Source organism: Anabrus simplex, chromosome 5, assembly GCF_040414725.1.
Source record: "Anabrus simplex isolate iqAnaSimp1 chromosome 5, ASM4041472v1, whole genome shotgun sequence".
In the NCBI taxonomy this organism is placed as follows: domain Eukaryota; kingdom Metazoa; phylum Arthropoda; class Insecta; order Orthoptera; family Tettigoniidae; genus Anabrus; species Anabrus simplex.
The window spans coordinates 225,409,577-225,425,211 of NC_090269.1; positions in this window are offsets into that span (position 1 = coordinate 225,409,577).

Consider the following 15,635-nt stretch of genomic DNA (forward strand, 5'->3'; position numbering starts at 1 on the left):
AGTTTTTGAGTCTATTCGTTACAAACAAACAAATTTCTCCTCTTTATAATATTAGTATAGAAATAGTAAGTAGTCAGTACCTTGATTTATTAGTAAAACGGAGCTTCCATTCGGGAGATGGTGGGTTCGAATCCCAACGTCGGCAGCCCTAAAGAATGCTCCATAGTTTCCCGTCTTCACATCAGGTAAATGCTTGGGCTGTACCTTAATTACGGATATGGTTGGTACCTTCGCGTTCTTAGCCCTTTCCCTTCTTTGCGTCGCCCTAAAGCTTCGATGTGTTAGTGTGAAGTTAAATCACTAACAACAAATCATTATTATAATAATAATAATTTCGTGTGGCTATTTCCAGCCGGGTGCGGCCCTTGTAAGACAGACCTTCCGATGAGAGTGGGCCGCATCTGCCATGTGTGGGTAACTGCGTGTTATTGTGGTGGAGGATAGTGTTATGTGTGGTGTGTGAGTTGCAGGGATGTTGGAGACAGCACCAACACCCAGTCCGCGAGCAAAGGAAATTAATCATTTAAGGTTACAACCTCCGACCGGACCGGGAATCGAACCCGGGACCGTCTGGACCAAGGGCCAGCACACTAACAATTTAGCCATGAAGCCGGACAAAAATTAATGTTAAAATAGCAAAATGAATATTATCCTATTACGGAAAATGTGATGAAACTGGGATATTCATGGGTAAATCACCATCTTCTTCTTCAGAGCCTTTTCGCGATCTTCTTAGGGTCAGCAAATTCTGTTATTTTATCTCAGTTTTACGGCCAAATTTCCTTCTTGACTCCAATCCCATGCGAATGAATGTATTCATTATTTCGTGTTTTTGTGTTGTTGGTAGTATAATGTGGTGTGGTATGTTGTGTGTTGATGAAGTGATGTGTATTAATATGTATAAAAACACCCAGTCCCCGAACTAAAGTAATTAAACATACATATTTAAAAACTACGACCAGCCCTGGAATCAAACCCGAGACCCTATGAATCGGAATCCATGACGATGAACAATCATCCGAGGAGCAGGACATTCATAAGTGTATTAAGATTGGAAATGCTTCACTGAGTTCTTCAATCTCGCTCCTACCAAGTTCATACTCTTCACCCAACCAGACTAGTGAATACATACACTCACCTAACCCACTGAAAATAGGGGCATGGATTTGTGGTTATGGGACACATAAGTAAATCTGGCGGTATTTCCACTTTCTTGTTTGAAGCTGCCCACTTTCATTGTAACATGAATTTGTTTTCGGGCTGGAGGTACATTTGGACTTAGCGTCATAAAGTTCCCTACACTATCGTAACGATGACGATCAGTGTTCGTCTGTGTAAATTAGGTCAGTAACGTTTGCTTCTCACCGTGCGCTTCCTTCCAGTAACTATAATAATAATAATAATAATAATAATAATAATAATAATAATAATAATAATAATAATAATAATAATAATAATAATAATTATTATTATTATTATTATTATTATTATTATTATTATTATTATTATTATTACCGTGTTTTGATGGATCGGTAGAGGTTAAAGAAGGTGCGGGCTGGAATCGGTCTAACTACAAGTCCGAAAGATGAATTTAAAATTTAAATAAAGGTTATATTTTCAACAGACAACAAAATTTAACAATTTCTAACATAGAATTTGAAAACTTATAGAGTACAACAAGTCAAATCAGGTACAAGACCAAGAAAGCCTAGATTTAGATAGATTTTAACAATCTGGGCCACAAGCTCTAATTTTTACAATTCCTGAGCTCTCAGCTCATAACCAACATAATTACCAAAGGGCAGAAAACCCCTCATAACATGGAGCACTTGCTCCCGCCTAGTAATATCAAGCCTCCTAGAGGCACCTTTCAAATTACCAGAAAGAGCTGACCGCTCTCAATCTTTCAAGCCTATCAAAAGGCCATAAACGGACTTTACTACAAACTGCCCTCAAGGCACACTTACAAAGAAACAGGGGTATCTTGTACCCATTCTACCGGGCCTTAGTAGACAAATACTAGGTTAATAAAAATGGCCCAAAACGCAAAAGGAATGGAGGCGTGAATTAGCACTCCTAAATACACATTTTAAAACCTAAGAGGCATTAGGCCTATTGCACAGGGGCTAATCCCAATCTATGGAGGTGACTTGAATACAAAATAAATTTAACCCATTAAGAAGGAAGAGAAAAACGGTTACGAAAACGTAGTCACCTCAAATTCAAAATGAACGGGAGCTCGAGAGTGTAAAGCACTCTCTGTCCCCGAATTACAGTTGGAGATAAATGAAGTTTTACAAGATAGGAAAAGGTTTACATGTTTTAAGTTATAGTTTACATGTTAAAGGTTTCGAACCTGCCCCGCCGGTTACACTGCTGAGCTAGCAAGGAAAAACGAAAGATGTTAAACGGCCATTACCTTGTTGAACATCTGCTGCCCGAAGGAAGAGGCGCTTCCCGCCCCCTGCTATACTTCCATACACTAAGCAAGATGATGTTGAAGTAGCCAAGAGCCGAGAAAATCAGCAGTTTTTAAACCCTCGCGGAAGATTCGAGACTTTTTATGAATAATAAAGACACACCCACTCAACTTTATTGGGTAGCTAAGAGTTACACATGGAAATTCGAAGACGAAGCCTCTGATGGGTGGAAAATTAATTACAGAAATTACTGATTGGCTAAGTTCAAACAGGCGGAAAGAAAGCTTAATATTGCCAACCCACAAATGAAAGAACAAAATTTAGCAAAGGCCAAAACTTATAAATACAAAATTCCTTCAACAAAAGTTCCTTCACTTCGCACCAGGGTTCATGGTCATAGTTGTTGGTAGAGACATCTGTGAGAGAATGTCCACACTTCTTGATAATTAGTAAACAAAAACAATTCGAAATTAACACAGTGACATCTTCAGATAAAGGGTGGAATTCATTCAGTTTTAAAGTTCAGAGTTTCAGCTGTAGATGAGTAATTTAAGGCGGAAAATTCAAATGTGTGGCGTATAGGTGTACCAACCGGTACAATTATTATTATTATTATTATTATTATTATTATTATTATTATTATTATTATTATTATTATTATTATTATTATTATTATTGTACCGGGAGGTACACCTCAATGCCGCGCATTTAAAACTAGCGCCTAAATGAACTCCTCTATTGGTGAAACTGTGAAAATGAAACTACAACAACTTGGATCTTTAATCAGAAGATGTCACCACTTAATATTGAGTAATATCGTTATTGTGAAGTTTCCTGAACTGTCTGAATTTCTACTAGTTTTGTTTGTTATCCACCAAGGTTTGGACATCCTTCCACAGAGGACACTTCTAAAAACTCTGATCATGAACCCTGGTGCGAGGTGTAAGAACTTATAATTCAAAGAAATTTTGTATTCATAAGTTTTTTACTGATTGATGTTAATTTATTTTTTGTTTGGCAATATTTCCTTTTTATTTCCGCCAGTTTTGAGTCTAGCCAATCCCTAATTTCTTTAATTAATTTTCCCCCTATCACCGACTCCTTCTTCGATTCTGAGTGTAACTTTGAAATTAACCAATAAACTTGAGAGGGTGTGGCTAGTTTAATCTTGAATGGTCTGGTCACCATAATTCGTATCTGTGTCGGTCCGACTTAAATCAAACCGTAAAAAGACAAGACAAAGAAGAGAATAAAAAGGTGTGTTGCTGAGATTTTCCGTGTAGCGAAGAGGATGTACTCACGTGCTTCTTTCCTGTCGGACACTTCTTCGTCAACTCTTGTCCTCTTCCGAGCCCGACGGTATTATGTTGGTAAGGCATAGTGTGTCATTTGTAATCTTTTTAAATGATAAAGGAAATGGACTCAGATACCGTACAAACGTATCCACGTCGTTCTTTTAAATGTCGTTCGAAAACCATAAAACAAGGGGCAGGCTATTTGCAATAAGATTGCGCCACAGTCCATACCGCCGATAATTCTTTAGATGGCACAAACATATTATAAATAAATAAATGCTGGAAAATAAAGCATCGTGAAACATCCCTTCACGTCTAGCTTGTTGTATGTAAGCAGAGACTTATGAATACCACTTCCCTGGAGGCACCCTGTAATTACTACATGTTTGTCTGGAGAGACCAGTGCTTTGTGCACTGATCCTCAGGGCAGCATTAGGTATACCTGAGAGAGTACTGCTGGGTTACTTATGAAATTATACACAATCTAATTTTCATAATGTGTCCGGTCACTCTTCCTGAGTTGTAAGAATTGTCAAGAAAAATGGCACTCGAAACATATTAACCTCAAAAATGTATGTAATCACAGGATAATGGATTGACATACTTCTATGTTGAGTACGAATCATCATCAGGAAAATCAATTTCATTGTACCAACGAATCGACAATGAACAGGGTAGCGAAAATGGAGTATTCTTTGTGGAAAGGGAAGAGTATTATTGTTAAAGATCAAGTATGTAGAGCTAGTGTTGGTGATCACGATACTGCGTTGCAGAGAGGAACTATAATTTCCAACTATTACGAGCCTCCACCATTCTGCATTTTATGTCCTCCTTACATCTGGCATCTTTAGTTATTTTACTATACAATACAATGCAATGGATTTATTTTTTCTAACCAAAAAATACAGTATTTATATGTGCAAAATCAAAATAAATAGACTTAGGATTAAAATATTTTGCAAGTACTAAACAATACAATATTATGATAAAGAGTAATAATAAAAATAGAAAAATAGGAAAATGATGATGATTATTATTATTATTTACACAATTATGACATGATTAGGTAATTTCTATTATCCTTAATAATAACTGTGTGTTTCCATAAAATCTATAGTTGGAGGAAGGCTAAATCTACAATATTTCCTTAACATACTAATAACGAATTAGGACTTCATTTATTAGTTAGTAGGTATCGGTGACAAAGTTGCCTAAAAGTAGCAGGTGAGGCTCCTCTGACAAAGACGGGTAGTGTATTTCATTGTCGTGCCGAAGAAATAACAAATGAGTTTAGTACCGTGTGGTGCGGGGAGTTAAAATAAATAAGAGTGTATCAAATTCTGACCGTGTTCCGAAACTGTGATTGGATGAGGGGTGGTGAAATTGGCTGTACAAGTAGGGAGGTGATCATGAGGACAGTATTCGATGAAGAAGGCATAAAGCATGAAGATTACGTCGCTGTTTGAGTTTTAGCCAACCGAGTTCATCGTAAGCAGGTGTAACATGGTCATAGTGATGTAGGTCACATTTATACCGAACACAGGCGTATTGCGCTTGTTGTATTTAATCGTTAAGAGTAGCAGTCATGTCGTTGTACACGGCGTCACTTTTTTTTTTGCTAGGGGCTTTACGTCGCACCGACACAGATAGGTTTTATGGCGACGATGGGATAGGAAAGGGCTAGGAGTTGGAAGGAAGCGGCCGTGGCCTTAATTAAGGTACAGCCCCAGCATTTGCCTGGTGTGAAAATGGGAAACCACGGAAAACCATCTTCAGGGCTGCCGATAGTGGGATTCGAACCTACTATCTCCCGGATGCAAGCTCACAGCCGCGCGCCTCTACGCACACGGCCAACTCGCCCGGTATACGGCGTCACAATAGTAGAAATGGGCTAATACCAGAGTGCAAATGAGGCGTTCTTTTAATACTCGAGAAAATGTGTTGTGGAATCTTGTAAGTAAGTTAAGTGTCGCAAATACTTTCCTGGAGACGCTGGTAACATTCTGCTTCCAGAAAAGGGTGTTGAAGTATCGTAACACCGCAATTTTTGACAGATTCACTGAAATCAATGGGTGTATTTTGTAGGTAGAGTTGTGGTAAAGTGAAGTTGTTTATGGTTTCTGAACGAAGCCGAGGATGTGAAATTATTACAGCTTCAGATTTTACGTTATTTAATCTAAGTCCATGCATGTCAGTCTAGTTACAGATTTCTTGTAAGTCTCTAATGAAATTTTAATTTAATCAGTTAAACTTTCCGGTTCACACTGCAAGTATAATTGTATATCATCAGTGTACATGCGGTGTCTGCAGCTGCTTACCGACGACGTAATATCATTGATGTAGACAGAAAATAGAAGTAATACTAATAACAGACCCCTGTGAAACGCCAACCTCTAGGGACCGCCGGAATGAATATTCATTAATGTTTTTTCTTACACACTGAAGACGATCGCGGAGGTATGAATTCATCCACCGAAGACTGTTTGTCGAGAACTGGAATTTAAATAGTTTGGAAAGTATGTAGTATGTCTACGTCAACTGAATCCAAAGCTTTAGAGAAGTCAAGAAGGGCTGGGATGGTAACTTGTCTCTTGTCCATCACATAGCGAATGTCATCTGTAACCTTAACTAGTGCAGTGCTAGTGATGTGGTTACGTCGAAAACCAGACTGGTATTCGTCAAGAATATATGTCGTGTGTTTGCAAGTAGTTGGAGACTTGTTGGTGTACAATGCATTCTAAGGCTTTTGAAAGGACCGACAATATGCTCAGAGCTCTATAGTCGGTTACGTCTTCAGCGGTGATTTTCTTAGCGTGCGTGACGACAACGGCAGCTTTGCATAAGGAGGGATACGTGCCAGTCATTAGTGAATGCTTAAATACGTGAGTTGTAGTAGGCCTAGGTAAAATTAGGTCAATGATTGTCTTAATAAGTTCCATTTCTATGTTGTCTATCCCTTTGGTCATTGATTTTATTCGAAATATGGCTTCATTAAGTAGATTTTTTCTCCGTCAGGTAGAGGGGAGTTGTAATTGCTGTATAGTGTTCCATGTTTCCTTTCTCTGTCAATGGTATGTCCGGGAGTGGTAAAATATATATTGAGGGAGTCCAGGGATATGTCAATAGGATGATCATCTCTTTTTTACCTATTCCCATCTATCTTACTTCCTCCCAAGCCATAGCAGGTCTAGTATTTTGTTTTAGCAGGGTATGTGCATGTCAAATTCTTGCGTTGTGTACTGCCTGCTATGCTTTAATTCGTAGCCGTTTAAATGCGTCAAAATTGTCTTGTGTCGGTTGTCGCTTAAAATTTCTGTGTGCGGCATCACGTCTTGCCATTAACTCCTCTAGCTCCAGGTTTGGCCACGGTGTTGGGGATCGTGTTACCCGTACTGTTTTTGGCGGGGCGTGTCGATCATAGAGCGCTGTCAGATATTCGTTAAGTATGTTTACTTTAATGTCAGTGTCATAAACTGTCAGCATATGGTGCGACGGAACATCTAGTGCGCCTTCAGTTAACATACTGTAGTCAATTTCAGAGAGATCTCTAAATGTAATGGTCCTTGGTTTTGTCTTTCGGGTCTTTAAGGAGTGGAACATGTATATTAAGTCATGAGCAGAAATTCCTGGTACAGATGTCTGTCCGTGTTATAGTACTTTGTCCGTATTCTTGACAATCACTAAGTCGGTTGTCGTGTGTGACGTGGAGCTGTGGTGTTTAGGGAGTGTTTGAAAAATGCTCATATCGCAAGACGTAGTCATGTTTATAAGCTGTCGACATTCGGCATTGTTGTTTCTGATGTCTGTATTAAAGTCACACATGACAATTACCTGTTCGTATTGCGGAGGTACGCGTAACAGTGCGTCCTCTGTGTTCTCCAATTGTCCAATCGCCAGGTTTCAGTAAGAAGAAAATGAAAATCCATAGCCTGTTTCCAGTCACTTGACCGGGTCAGGAATGGAATGAATGAAGCCCCCAGGCAAACATCAAATACGTCCGGGACAAGTTCTTTAAGTTCGTGGAAATGAGCAGACAATGAATGCAAATTTAGGTGAGGTATATGGAGCCCTCTAGGGAAAGGGGGGGAAACTTTAGCTAGGTTCGGGTCTCTAGCTGAGAGAGAAGGAAAGTTGGGGGGGGGGCGTAATTCCAGGAGGGTTTAGTGGACAGTTGTCACAAGGACATGTTCTATTTGTGAAGAGTGGAGGGATGAGTGACGCCTTGAAAGGGATTGTGGCCGGAAAGAAATGTCCGTTACTGTCAAAAGAGTATGACCCGTTAGTTCTCGCAGCCACCCACGTAACAGTGATCATCTATTTTATTTAAGACCTCATTTCTTAATCTAACATTTCCTGAATCACCTGACTTCATTTGACTATACTCCACTGCACCGTTAGCAAAAACATACGGCAGGTACTGTAGGAAAGTGACGATGACAGGGATGGAGGTGGTGACTGGGAATTAGGGTCGGGAAATATAACTGAGGACAATGAAACCAGTAGTGAGTCTGTGTGTTCCCGTTTCGTCTTAGTAGCAGAGTCATGTTTTGTGTGGAGTCTGAACACCTATCAGATATACTTAACGCAAGATATGGTGTTGTTATTACGACAAATATTTACTGTCACTACAGTATACTACATCATAAATATCGATCTACTGATATGGCGAAACGTAAACTTCCTTGTATATTAACTACTAGTAAATGTATCCGTGCTTCGCTACGGTATTCTACGTTGTATACGGATTTCTACGTAAATAACTGTACATTATACACTGACTGACAGAGCAAATGCAACACCAAGAAGGAGTGGTCAGAACTTTATGCCAATTGCAGGGTAGACTGACGTCACTGAGGTATGCTCATGATGTGAAATGCGCCGCTGTGCTGCGCACGTAGCGAACGATAAATGGGACACGGCGTTGGCGAATGGCCCACTTCGTACCGTGATTTCTCAGCCGACAGTCATTGTAGAACGTGTTGTCGTGTACCACAGGACACGTGTATAGCTAAGAATGCCAGGCCGCCGTCAACGGAGGCATTTCCAGCAGACAGACGACTTTACGAGGGGTATGGTGATCGGGCTGAGAAGGGCAGGTTGGTCGCTTCGTCAAATCGCAGCCGATACCCATAGGGATGTGTCCACGGTGCAGCGCCTGTGGCGAAGATGGTTGGCGCAGGGACATGTGGCACGTGCGAGGGGTCCAGGCGCAGCCCGAGTGACGTCAGCACGCGAGGATCGGCGCATCCGCCGCCAAGCGGTGGCAGCCCCGCACGCCACGTCAACCGCCATTCTTCAGCATGTGCAAGACACCCTGGCTGTTCCAATATCGACCAGAACAATTTCCCGTCGATTGGTTGAAGGAGGCCTGCACTCCCGGCGTCCGCTCAGAAGACTACCATTGACTCCACAGCATAGACGTGCACGCCTGGCATGGTGCCGGGCTAGAGCGACTTGGATGAGGGAATGGCGGAACGTCGTGTTCTCCAATGAGTCACGCTTCTGTTCTGTCAGTGATAGTCACCGCAGACGAGTGTGGCGCCGGCGTGGAGAAATGTCAAATCCGGCAGTAACTGTGGAGCGCCCTACCGCTAGACAACGCGGCATCATGGTTTGGGGCGCTATTGCGTATGATTCCACGTCACCTCTAGTGTGTATTCAAGGCACGTTAAATGCCCACCGCTACGTGCAGCATGTGCTGCGGCCGGTGGCACTCCCGTACCTTCAGGGGTTGCCCAATGCTCTGTTTCAGCAGGATAATGCCCGCCCACACACTGCTCGCATCTCCCAACAGGCTCTACGAGGTGTACAGATGCTTCCGTGGCCAGCGTACTCTCCGGATCTCTCACCAATCGAACACGTGTGAGATCTCATTGGACGCCGTTTGCAAACTCTGCCCCAGCCTCGTACGGACGACCAACTGTGGCAAATGGTTGACAGAGAATGGAGAACCATCCCTCAGGACAGCATCCGCACTCTTATTGACTCTGTACCTCGACGTGTTTCTGCGTGCATCGCCACTCGCGGTGGTCCTACATCCTACTGAGTCGATGCCGTGCGCATTGTGTAACCTGCATATCGGTTTGAAATAAACATCAATTATTCTCCGTGCCGTCTCTGTTTTTTCCCCAACTTTCATCCCTTTCGAACCACTCCTCCTTGGTGTTGCATTGTCACTGTCAGTCAGTGTATTAAATTGTATGTCTATTTTTGCTATCCGAGAAACAGCACGGACAGGAAACGCTAAGGGAACAGGGAACTGGAAATCAAGTCGGGATGACATAAAATTGTTAGTGTTGAACTGTAGAAGTGTTGTAAAGAAAGGAATAGAATTAAGTAATTTAATAGATATATATTTACCAGATATTGTAATAGGAGTTGAATCATGGCTGAGAAATGATATAATGGATGCAGAAATTTTCTCACGGCACTGGAGTGTGTATCGTAGAGATAGGATAGGAAGGGTGGGGGGGGGGGGGGAAGTGTTCATTCTGGTGAAAGAAGAATTTGTAAGCTACGAAAATGTTAAAGATGAGACACATGAAATTCTAGGCTCATTTATAAAGATAATAGGCAACTTGATATATTTGGAGTGTACAGATCGGAAAAGGGTAGCACTGACGCGGATTCCGAATTATTTGAAAGGATAGTCAGCTATGTGGGAAACGACATGGAAAGAAATGTGATTGTAGCGGGAGATCTGAATTTGCCAGATGTCAATTGGGAAGGAAATGTGAATGACAGGAATCATGACCAACAAATGACAAGTAAGTTAATATGGGAAGGACAGCTGATTCAGAAAGTGATGGAACCAACCAGAGGGAAAAATATACTGGATGTGGTGCTGGTAAAACCAGATGAGCTCTATAGGGAAACTGAAGTAATAGATGGTATTAGTGATCATGAAGCTGTTTTTGTGGTAGTTAAAAACAAATGTGATAGAAAGGAAGGTCTTAAAAGTAGGACTATTAGGCAGTACCATATGGCTGATAAAGGAGGCATGAGGCAGTTTCTAAAAAGTAACTATGATCAGTGGAAAACGGTAAATAAGAATGTAAACAGACTCTGGGATGGGTTTAAAGAAATTGTTGAAGAATGCGAAAAAAGGTTTGAACCTTTAAGGGTGGTAAGGAATGGTAAAGACCCACCTTATTATAATAGAAAAAAAAAAAAAAAGAGACTAAGAAGGAGGTGCAGAATGGAAAGAAATGGAGTTAGAAATGGCTGTGGAAGTAAGGAGAAACTGAAGGAACTTACTAGAAAATTTAATCTAGCAAAGAAGGCAGCTAAGTATAACATGATGGCAAGCATAATTGGCAGTCATACAAATTTTAGTGAAAAATGGAAGGGTGTGTATAGGTATTTTAAGGCAGAAACAGGTTCTAAGAAGGACATTCCAGGAATAATTAATGAACAAGGGGAGTGTGTATGTGAGGATCTTCAAAAGGCAGAAGTATTCAGTCAGCAGTATGTAAAGATTGTTGGTTACAAGGATAATGTCGAGATAGAGGAGGAGACTAAGGCCAAAGAAGTAATAATATTTACATATTATATGAATGACATTTACAATAAGATTCAAAAGTTGCAAACTAGAAAAGCGGCTGGAATTAATCAGATTTCTCGGGATATACTAGAGACAATGGGTTGGGATATAGTACCATATCTGAAGTACTTATTTGATTATTGTTTGGTCGGAGGAGGAATACCAGATGAATGGAGAGTTGCTATTGTAGCCCCTGTGTATAAAGGAAAGAGTGATAGACATAAAGCTGAAAATTACAGGGCAGTAAGTTTGATATGCATTGTATGTAAGCTTTGGGAAGGCATTCTTTCTGATTATATTAGACATGTTTGTGAAATTAATAACTGGTTCGATAGAAGGCAGTTCGGTTTTAGGAAAGGTTATTCCACTGAAGCTCAACTTGTAGGATTCCAGCAAGATATAGCAGATATCTTGGATTCTGGAGGTCAAATGGACTGTATCGCGATTGACCTGTCTAAAGCATTTGATAGGGTGGATCATGGGAGACTACTGGCAAAAATGAGTGCAATTGGACTAGGCAAAAGAGTGACTGAATGGGTTGCTATATTTCTAGAAAATAGATCTCAGAGAATTAGAGTTGGTGAAGCTTTATCTGACCCTGTAATAATTAAGAGGGGAATTCCTCAAGGCAGCATTATCGGAGCTCTATGTTTTCTTATATATATAAATGATATGAGTAAAGGAGTGGAATCGGAGGTAAGGCTTTTTGCGGATGATGTTATTCTCTATAGAGTGATAAATAAGTTACAAGATTGTGAGCAACTGCAACGTGACCTCGAAAATGTTGTGAGATGGACAGCAGGCAATGGTATGTTGATAAACGGGGTTAAAAGTCAGGTTGTGAGATTCAGAAATGGGAAAAGTCCTCTCAGTTTTAATTACTGCGTTGATGGGGTGAAAGTTCCTTTTGGGGATCATTGTAAGTATCTAGGTGTTAATATAAGGAAAGATCTTCATTGGGGTAATCACATAAATGGGATTGTAAATAAAGGGTACAGATCTCTGCACATGGTTATGAGGGTGTTTAGGGGTTGTAGTAAGGATGTAAAGGAGAGGGCATATAAGTCTCTGGTAACATCCCAACTAGAGTATGGTTCCAGTGTATGGGACCCTCACCAGGATTACCTGATTCAAGAACTGGAAAAAGTCCAAAGAAAAGCAGCTCGATTTGTTCTGGGTGATTTCCGACAAAAGAGTAGCGTTACAAAAATGTTGCAAAGTTTGGGTTGGGAAGAATTGAGAGAAAGAAGAAGAGCTGCTAGACTAAGTGGTATGTTCCGAGCTGTCAGCGGAGAGATGGCGTGGAATGACATTAGTAGACGAATAATTTTGAGCGGCGTTTATAAAAGTAGTAGGAAAAGGCTAGGAAAACAACAGATAGGGAATCTGCCACCTGGGCGACTGCCCTAAATGCAGATCAGTATTGATTGATTGATTGATTGATTGATTGATTGATTGATTGATTGATTGATTGATTGATTGATTGATTCCTTCGTAAGGTGCGTGTGGGGGACATTGATGATAATGACAAGCCACGTTTCCTACTGCCATTCATAATCACGTTCGGGAGTTTCTATTACAACGCCAGGCTCAATTTCCTACTGGCAATCACAATGGGGAATGGGAGTTTTCATCATAAACGCAGTACCCTTTTCCTAATGCCACGCAAAATTAATTTGCAGAGATTTGATTATAAACGAGAAATGCAGCTCCATCTAAAGATTAACAGATCAAGATACGACAAAAGTTATAGAACGTTGTAGATCTCCCCAAATTGAGCAACGATTGTGCTATCTGTTTTGTGGAAAGACTTACCGTTCAGCCACCAATTATCCCGAAACGATGTTCTGCACCCTTATTAAAATTGTCTCCATATTTCGATATTTTTCGGAGCCAAAATGTTACACATTTGAACAGATTGGAATTTTGCCTCAAAGGAAAGGTTGCCCAGGTTTCGGGATTAGCACTCGCACACAGGCGGAGAAATTAAGGAAGAAAATAATGCATTAAATAAAGTCGATATTCATTGAAAATATGATAAATACTGAAGACAGCCGGATAGGACAAATATGTAAATACCAAGTGGATGAGTTGGAAGAACGAAATGTCCCTCATTGCAATGTGATGATATGAATTACCGATTTACCGAGCTCGATAGCTGCAGTTTCTTAAATCCGGCCAGTATCCAGTAATCGAGAGATAGTGGGTTCGAACGCCACTGTCGGCAGCCCTGAATATGGTTTTCCGTGGTTTCCCATTTTCACACCAGACAAATGCTGGGGTTGTACCTTAATGAAGGCCACGACCGCTTCCTTCCCATTCCTAACCCTTTCCCATCCCATCGTCGCCATAAGACATATCTGTGTCGCTGCGACGTAAAGCAAATAGAAAAAAAAGAAGATAAATTTCCGATTTAAGAAAGTGGTAACACAGGAGAAATTTATACATAGGGATTGCTAGGTAACTAGATAAGATGGCTTATGGTGTTATTACTCAAGCCTGCAGAGGCAAGAAATTAAACGAGAAATCATAAGTAGGAGAGAAATACAGTAAAAATTCTGGCATATGCCAGAAAATGTCTTACGGTGAGAAATAATTGGCTACACTCCGCGGTAGTGTTCAAATATTAACGGCCACCCTTAGTTCTGTTTAAAGACAATTGTAACCTCCCACCCAATTCCGCAAATATCCAGCAGAATGGCAGCTTGAGGTCTCTCTCGCCTCCTACCGGAGGAACTACCACGAGTTTACAGAAATGATGACGAAAACGTCATTAAGTTCCCTCCCTGCTGGCAAGCAACCTGACATGTTGCTATGGTAACCGGTAGGTGCGTTATCGGTCTGCGAGTTTGTCCATCATCCAAGGCAGAAATTTTTTTGTCATTTGAAGAGTAAGCTAAATTATGTACATAATTTGTTTAAAATGAAGGGGTATTTCACATATACAGTAGTTTACGGATTTTACAAAAAATTAATAGTCTAGTATAAGAGAAAATTAAAAAAGCCTGTTCTGGTTTCCTATAAATTCCAAGTATTTTTAGTGATTTTTAAATCATATCTATACCTGTGCCTGGTTGGGTATACTCTAAATATGAAGCGTGGTCTATATCCCTCCAGCCGTTTCGCCGAGATGTTGGAACAGACGTACGGACAGAGAGACACAAAAGCTAAAAGCCACTGATACGGTCTTGAGCTAACCTAAAGCGTATAAATATCTGAAAAATTGCTTAAACAAACGAAATCACATACAGCGGACCCTCAACAATTTATTTATATAGATTAAGCCAACTCCTGCATTTTTCATGTTTGATTTTATGTTGATAATTCTGTAGTCGTCCTACCCAAAATTCTGCTCTTCCTGCCAACGTATTCCACTTATACCAACTACATCTAACTTAGGTCTATCCATTTCCTTTTTTAGATTATCTAACCTACCACAACGATCCAAACCAAACTTCTAGCGTTCCAACTCACAAATTGATAGTATCCATTTTCCTGATGATTGCCTGCTCTCGTGTCTCCCACTGGGATCTCCGAGTTGGGGAACTCTTTCACTTCTGGAATATTTTACCCGGGAGAAAGCCATCATCAGTGCATCATTCATTCATACAGAGAGAACTTCCTGTCCTTGGGAGTTAGTTTTGGCTGTAGTATCTCGTTGCTTTCAGCCGTATATATCAACACAGGTAAGCAATGTTAATAATTAGTACAAGGCCATATCTGTCAATCATCTATTGTAGACTGCCGCACTTGGAATTACCGGTAGGCTGCTTCCCCCCTTTAGATGAACAATTCGTTAGTCTGGTCTCCCGATAGATAACTGTCCGACATAGTTGCATCTATGGCTCGAATATCTGCTTCACTGGCACGCACAGTCCTCTCCATCACGGCAAGATCATATGATTCACCAACACACGTAGACATCTGACTAAACGATTAAAAATGGCAGGCGACTACAGGCAACCAGCAGCACTATTAAACCAAGTAGGTTGCTTACAAATCCCTACTTCACATACACAGTAGTATCATCACACTTCAAGAAGTTAGCAGTTAAATAAACACAGCGTATCAAAAACTCCCAAACACAAACCACATGTACCAAGAAAATACCCCACCCCCACAGAGTTTTCATGAGTAATAAGACCTCATAATGTCGGTGATTGAACTTTTCACGAACTACTTGCCTTCGGGAGCACTCAAAGAGATTTGCTGCATATCGACTGTGACTGTTATACTTCTGAATGAGTATCTTAATGTGTGCCGGGCCGAATTGCTCAGACGGTTGAGGCGCTGGCATTCTACCCCAATTTGGCACTTTCGATCCTAGCTCAGTCCGGTGGTACTTGAAGGTGCTCAAATACGTCAGCCCCCTGTTTG